Raw genomic sequence first — 6326 nt, 5'->3', positions numbered from 1 at the left:
CAGCCTCATTATCCCACAGTGTGTCATTGGTATAGAGATCATGTATACTGGATTAACTTTCCAGCTGCAATGGTTTCCTCCAGTTACTTCCCATGCAAAGCTTGTTGGAATGTGCTAAAATGGTAACCTCTGAAGGGTCATGAGGGGATTTTGTTTCAGAAATACAGTTGCATTCCCTCTGATGAAGCGAAGCTGTGTTATGATACAGTATTATAGTTTTATGTAAAAGACTGCCGTTGGTTGTATCAGCATCCACAGCTGAAGCTGTTTGAGCTATACTATTGCAGTTTAAAAGATAAGTAGAGGAGCTTCTGATGAGTGGCAAATTAAAGGATAAACTTTAACTCTTAACCCCTACAGTGAGGGGTACCTCTGTTATGCTATGAGGGTGCAATTTGTTGGCATGGTCTGAGTCTATCTACTCTCGAAGAGGAATGGCTCACTGTAGATCAATACGAAATTATTCTGAGTGATCACCTTTATGCAATAATGAAACATTTCAATCCTGATGGGAGGGATCTCCTCAAGATGACACATCCATGGAGCATGACGGGTCACTGAATGGTTTGATCAGTATGAAAATGATGTGAATCATATGCTGCTGCCTTATCAGTCACCACATCTCAACCCCATTAAACACCGATAGGAGATAACCAACATGCGAGGCACACTCCATCGTCAAAGCCCCAAATGAGGAAATATCTTTTGGAAGAATGATGTTGATCCCTCTAGTAGAGTTCCAGGATGTGATGGTACAACACCTCAGAAAGACGCTTCTTGTAGATTTTTCCTTTTATTTGTCACTTTCCTCATCAACATGAGATGATCCTGTTGCTTTGATTGTGGCTGTTTGAACATGTGTGCTTTGGTTGTTTTGATTCTGCCACACATTACAGTGTTACAGTAACTACAAGGAGGGTTGTGTGTGTGTGTGTGTGTGTGTGTGTGTGTGTGTGTGTGTGTGTGTGTGTGTGTGTGTGCAGTTAATTGACATGGTTGTCTTTTGACCACTTTAATTTAGGAAAATAAAGTCCCAAAGTGCAGGCTGGTTGATCTTTACATCTACACTCAGTCAAGTGCTTGCCACTTTTCACACCTCACTTTCACGTCACTGTCTGAGAAGCTGGTAAGTTATGAACTGAAAAGTTATGGTAGAGTAGTATAGGATAGTAAAATATGTCATTTGTCATTAATCAAAGAACAATTCTGCTATTTTAGTTTTCGTAGTTTTTAAAGATATGTAGAGGATGGAGGAAGTCTTACAGGATGCAAACACCTATGATAGGACACACTTCAAACAACCATTTTCCACTTTGTAGAAAAGGCAGAGGGACAACAAACAGCTGAGAAACAAATGAGATTTAAAAATCTTGACGGCTTGCTGGCATCCCAAAGTCACATTGAAAGATGTTGTCGCTCAGAAAAAGCTTCATAAAGTGCCAATAGAGTGGGTTTGGACTAAGGGCAGCTGGATGGACTGAAGTCCTTTGTTCAGCTTTTCTTGGTGACTGCTTTGGATGTAAACAGAGAACTTCACCATTTTCAGAGTTTAAATCAGTGAGCTTTACATGTCCAGATATTTTGACAATACAGCTGGTACACCCTCTTCAAAGGGCAGGTAGAGGCACCTGGTTGCAGACAAGATGGCGAACCTTCAGAGTTGACATGAAAACAGTGGAAGTTGGTCTTCTTCGAATAGTTTCTGCATCGTGCATCTTCTCCAAGATATAGATTAAACCCTCAGAAGTCAAGCAGCTTTTCTGCATTTTCAAGCTACTGTCGCATTTTTGTGCTTTGCTCTAATTTCTAAAATGTAAACTTTCTGTCAGTTTTCAGTGAGACATCCTGACATATTCATCTATAGTGGAATATTTCCTTGCAGGGATAAGGAGCCTGAGTTCTTTGAGACAAACTTTCTGTCATAGAAAGGTCTCTAGTTTTGTTGCCGAAATCCGAGGTGTGGTCAGGAGTGTAGGTTTGTTTGACAAAAAATTGTGGTATGCAGTGATGCACTGCACAGCATTGATTCAAAATAGTTACAATAGATACTTCTTAAAGGCATTTACAGCATGCTTATGATGTTGGATCATTGGCAGTTAAGCCATTAATGCTACAGTGATGTTATGAGGGAAAACAGAAACTTTTTTTGCAAATCTACTGGGACAGCTGTAAATGTACTTTGACTTTACCGGAGCCACACACAAATATTTTCAAAACCCCTCCCAGAAGATTCGACATGCAGCAAAAGCTCAATCAGAGAAAGCCTGACCACACCAAGAAAGTGAGACAGCAACAAAAAGCAATAGAAAAAGCATCACAGCAATTTTGCAGTGTGTTTCTGTGTTTGCAGCGTTTTCTTTTTGCAGCACGTTTCTGTTTATGCAACGCATTCATGTATATGCAACTGGTTTATGTATATGCACATCATTTGCCCCCGTCGGCCACTGTACTTTTAAACTACAGACGCCTGCACTTTTGATTCTGAAGGCCTCAGGTCAGATTTCTGTGACCCTGGCAACACATGATGGCAGAAATATGATTGGATAAAAGCTCTAATATAAACATACACTGCTGGAATCGTCACAGCCCAGAGACACGCTATGAAATGAAGAGAATAGACTATTGGGAATAAGGTTAAAAGATTAATGGGAAAAGTTTACAACATAAGCCAGTGGTTCTGATAGAGTTTAGGCCAGCAGAGAAGGCCTTGCTGGCCTTGACGGCACACCACTGCTTTTTATGTTATGTCACGTAACTGTTTCATGCTAAAAAGATTTTTTCATGCTTTTCATGCTAACTTTCCTTTTTTTTTTTTTTCTCCATTTCTAATTCTGCTGACTTTACTCTTTCATGCTGACCTTACTGGTGTGAGTAGGGCTCTGTGCTTTTGATCTCTGCTTCCCATTAATATTTTGGGACAGAGGCAGGTCATTGCCATGGATGTATTACAGAGAACACAACTACACCCAGAGATGGTGCCTGATTTATTCCTATGACAGCTGCTCAGCTTTAGAGCTTGTGCCTTTGCCTCCATGTCAGTTGATCTGACTAAAAGAATGTGTGTCCTAAACTTCAGTTGGCAGAGCTGCCTGAATTCCTGTTGTCTCTCTTAGCATATGCATGTAATAAAATAATCTTACTGGTCCTCTAGACTTTCCATGTGGACCGAATGGTTGAAATTCTAATTTCAATTCCAAAAACATATTTTTATAATTTTAACAATCATTTATTTTTCAGTGAGATAATGGGGTCATATGATTAACACAAAAGTTGTAACATGATTAGCCTTATATGCCATAATTTCTCCACAGCCAAGAGCTAAATTTGGCCCTGGCCATCACAGACAGCCAGTAGTGAAAAACTAGAGGACAAGAACTCAGAGCTGGAGTTAGGCTTCCAGCTTCCAGTAGCTGGTGATTTTTTTTTTTTCTTCCCACACAGATACATTTTAACCAGTGGTGTGCAGTCAGGGGAGGCAGGTGAAGCAGAGAAATATATAATGATAAAATCATTTAAATGGTTTTATTTATCCAGTGATTTGTACTATAAAGTATTTATTCTTTCATTTAGCCTCGTCAGTTTTGGTAATTTTGAAATAAAGAAGAAAAAAAAAACATGCGTTTCGTGGGCTCCAGCTTGTATGTGTACTGAATGCAGATATGAAACATAACCCATAAACTGCTGCCAATCAAATGGCAAATATGCTACTGCGTAGAGTGCATATATTTGTAAATCAGATTCTGATGAAGTCAGTGCCTCACCAGCCATGAACCTCACCGTATCTCGCTGATTTTAACAGTGCAGGAACCCCCGTACAGCCACATACAACCCAGTAGTTCTGAATAGCCAGAAAATGTTTACACTGATTTTGTATTTTAGTCAAAGAAAAGCTGTTGATGTCATATGTAAATAAATAAACTATATGTTTCTATTAGCAAAGCTCTTGTACAGAGTCCCAGCCAGGCAAAAAAAATGGTCTGACTGCATCACTCTGGGGGCTTTGTCATTGTTTCCCACCTGCAGGCGCTGCAATGCACCGGGGCCCCGGTGCAGTAGGGGGCCCACTCTTGGGCCCATGTGATGTCAGTACAGTGGGCCTGCTCACCCGTCTCCTGGCAGCGCAGCTCTGTGGCAGACTCCTTCAGCAATGTTTGCACAGCATTGCTTTGTATCTTACCATACCCATCACTGCTGCGACTGCAGAGCGCTCTTTTTCTGAGCTCAAACTCATCAAAACATATTTGAGGAGCAGTATGGGACAGGAAAGACTAAGTGAGTTGGCAATGCTCTCAGTAGAGAACAACAGAGCCAGGAATTTGGGCTTGAGCAATGTTGTCAGCGACTTTGCCCGCAGGATGAACTTCTAATGGGTGAGTACAGTTCAGTATTTATTATGCATTGGGATCAGTGATTTGCTTACTGAGTTATCAAGTCTCGAATGTAAGAAAACGCTGCTTGTATTGTGTGTGTGAAAACATTTGGCCGCTGTGCCATTGATGATGAAGGATGAGTGTGATCAGATGTGGTGTTTTCATCCATTTATACTGAGAGGCAGTGACAGAAGAAACAGCCCTTGCACTGAGACATGCAGCCACTCCAAGTAGTGCTGTGTTGTCCAGTGTCCTGACCTGTACATCTGATTGGATTATGATATATCCGCTATTTGTTTGAAGCAAAAATACAATCTGCGATCATTGGCAAAACGCAAGCATGCGCGGTGAGTGCGCCTTTTATACTCCTGGCGTGGGGTGATGCGCAAGTAAAAAATCAACTTCATTGGTTGTTTTTTTGTTCATGAAGCCAGTGACTAAGAGAAGATGGCAGTGTTTGCATGACATTAATTGGAAACAAATGTGATTCTGTTTGGCAGCCATCTTTCATTTTTGTAAGTTGGTTAAGGAGGCACATTCCAGAAGCAACATTGTAATGAAACCACATTACGCTGACACAGAAATGTTCACATCCCTGACTCCATCCCATAGACTGTATAAAAGCTGGATGTAGCAACCGGCCCTGAAAAATGACGCCAACCCGGAAGTGTCAAAAACCTGCAATATCACTACGTCCGCTAGCTGCTGGCTCCAAAAAGCCCTGGCTCCCATAGAAATGAATTGGAAAAGACGTGATCACAGATCACGAAATACCGCATTCCTCCAGCTCAGGATTTTCTTTAAATTAGTTTTCATGGTCAAGTCCAGAGATCAGGTGGCCAATCTGAAAATAAATCAATACTGAATTTTTTAAAAATCGTCAAAATTTTGCGGGGCAAGGGGCGTGGCTGGCTTGATTGACAGTCGGCAGTGACCATACAGATGAAGTGAGCAGAAGGCGGTAAATGTGGGCGGGCAGAGAGGGCCCGCCTCTCAATCCGTCTGACCAATCGCTGCTCCTATGGCTCCGCCCCCCTCTGACGATTTTTGCGTCACTGGCTCCAAAAATCCAAGATGTCAACCAGGAAGTAGCAAAACCCTGGCTTCATTTTCTCAGTGCAGAAACCAGCGGGCGACATCATGGTAGCTACGTCCATCTTTTATACAGTCTATGCTCCATCCACACTTCTTTACTCTGGTCACAAGAAACAAACCAGCCTCCACCATGGAGCTGGACCTCCATGGTGGAGGCAGTCAAGGTCTGGCTACAGCAGTATACAGAGTATGAAGCTGCAAGTCAAGTCAATTTTCTGTGAATATTCCAAAGACAAAAATTACAAATCTACCTCAGTGGGATTGTTGTTATTACAGTTCATCCTACAGGGAGCAAGCCACGTCTTAGCTGTCAATACTTTTCAGTCTAAATATAAAACATCCAACTCAAGATGGTCTTAGAGGGGAAAAAAAGCCCCATTAGGATTCATTCTCCCAGGATTATGAATGTCTTTGCCAAACTGTTGAAAACTCCTGAACCAGACAGATAACAAATTAAAGGAAAAGCCCACAGTAAGTGTCTTAGTCAGGTGTTAGGTGACCACATGCTGCAGATGTTCCACAAGCATCCACAACTGCCCCTGGAGCATCCCCATAAGAGTTTCTTTAGTTGAGCAGGTAGAGAACACGACAGAGATTCCCACTGAAAGGGCTGACTGACCTCCTGTTGACTTTCCTCACAGATTAATTTAATGTATGCACAGCCTGGTTACAATTTCATAGGTGATATTTCTGTTTAATATCTATTTGTCATTAAATTGAAATAATTACTTTGGTAGAGAAAAGCTCTAATAGTAAGAGAAACATATCAAAATCTGCCAGCTAAATTGTTACCAAACAATTTCTTCACCAATATGTTTGTAAAGGTGTAATAACATACTTTAAAATGCTAAAGTTCAACTC

This window comes from Stegastes partitus, unplaced genomic scaffold, assembly GCF_000690725.1.
Source record: "Stegastes partitus isolate 25-593 unplaced genomic scaffold, Stegastes_partitus-1.0.2 Scaffold622, whole genome shotgun sequence".
NCBI lineage: Eukaryota > Metazoa > Chordata > Actinopteri > Pomacentridae > Stegastes > Stegastes partitus.
The sequence above is the reverse complement of the archived record's forward strand: the minus strand, read 5'-3'. Positions refer to the sequence as shown.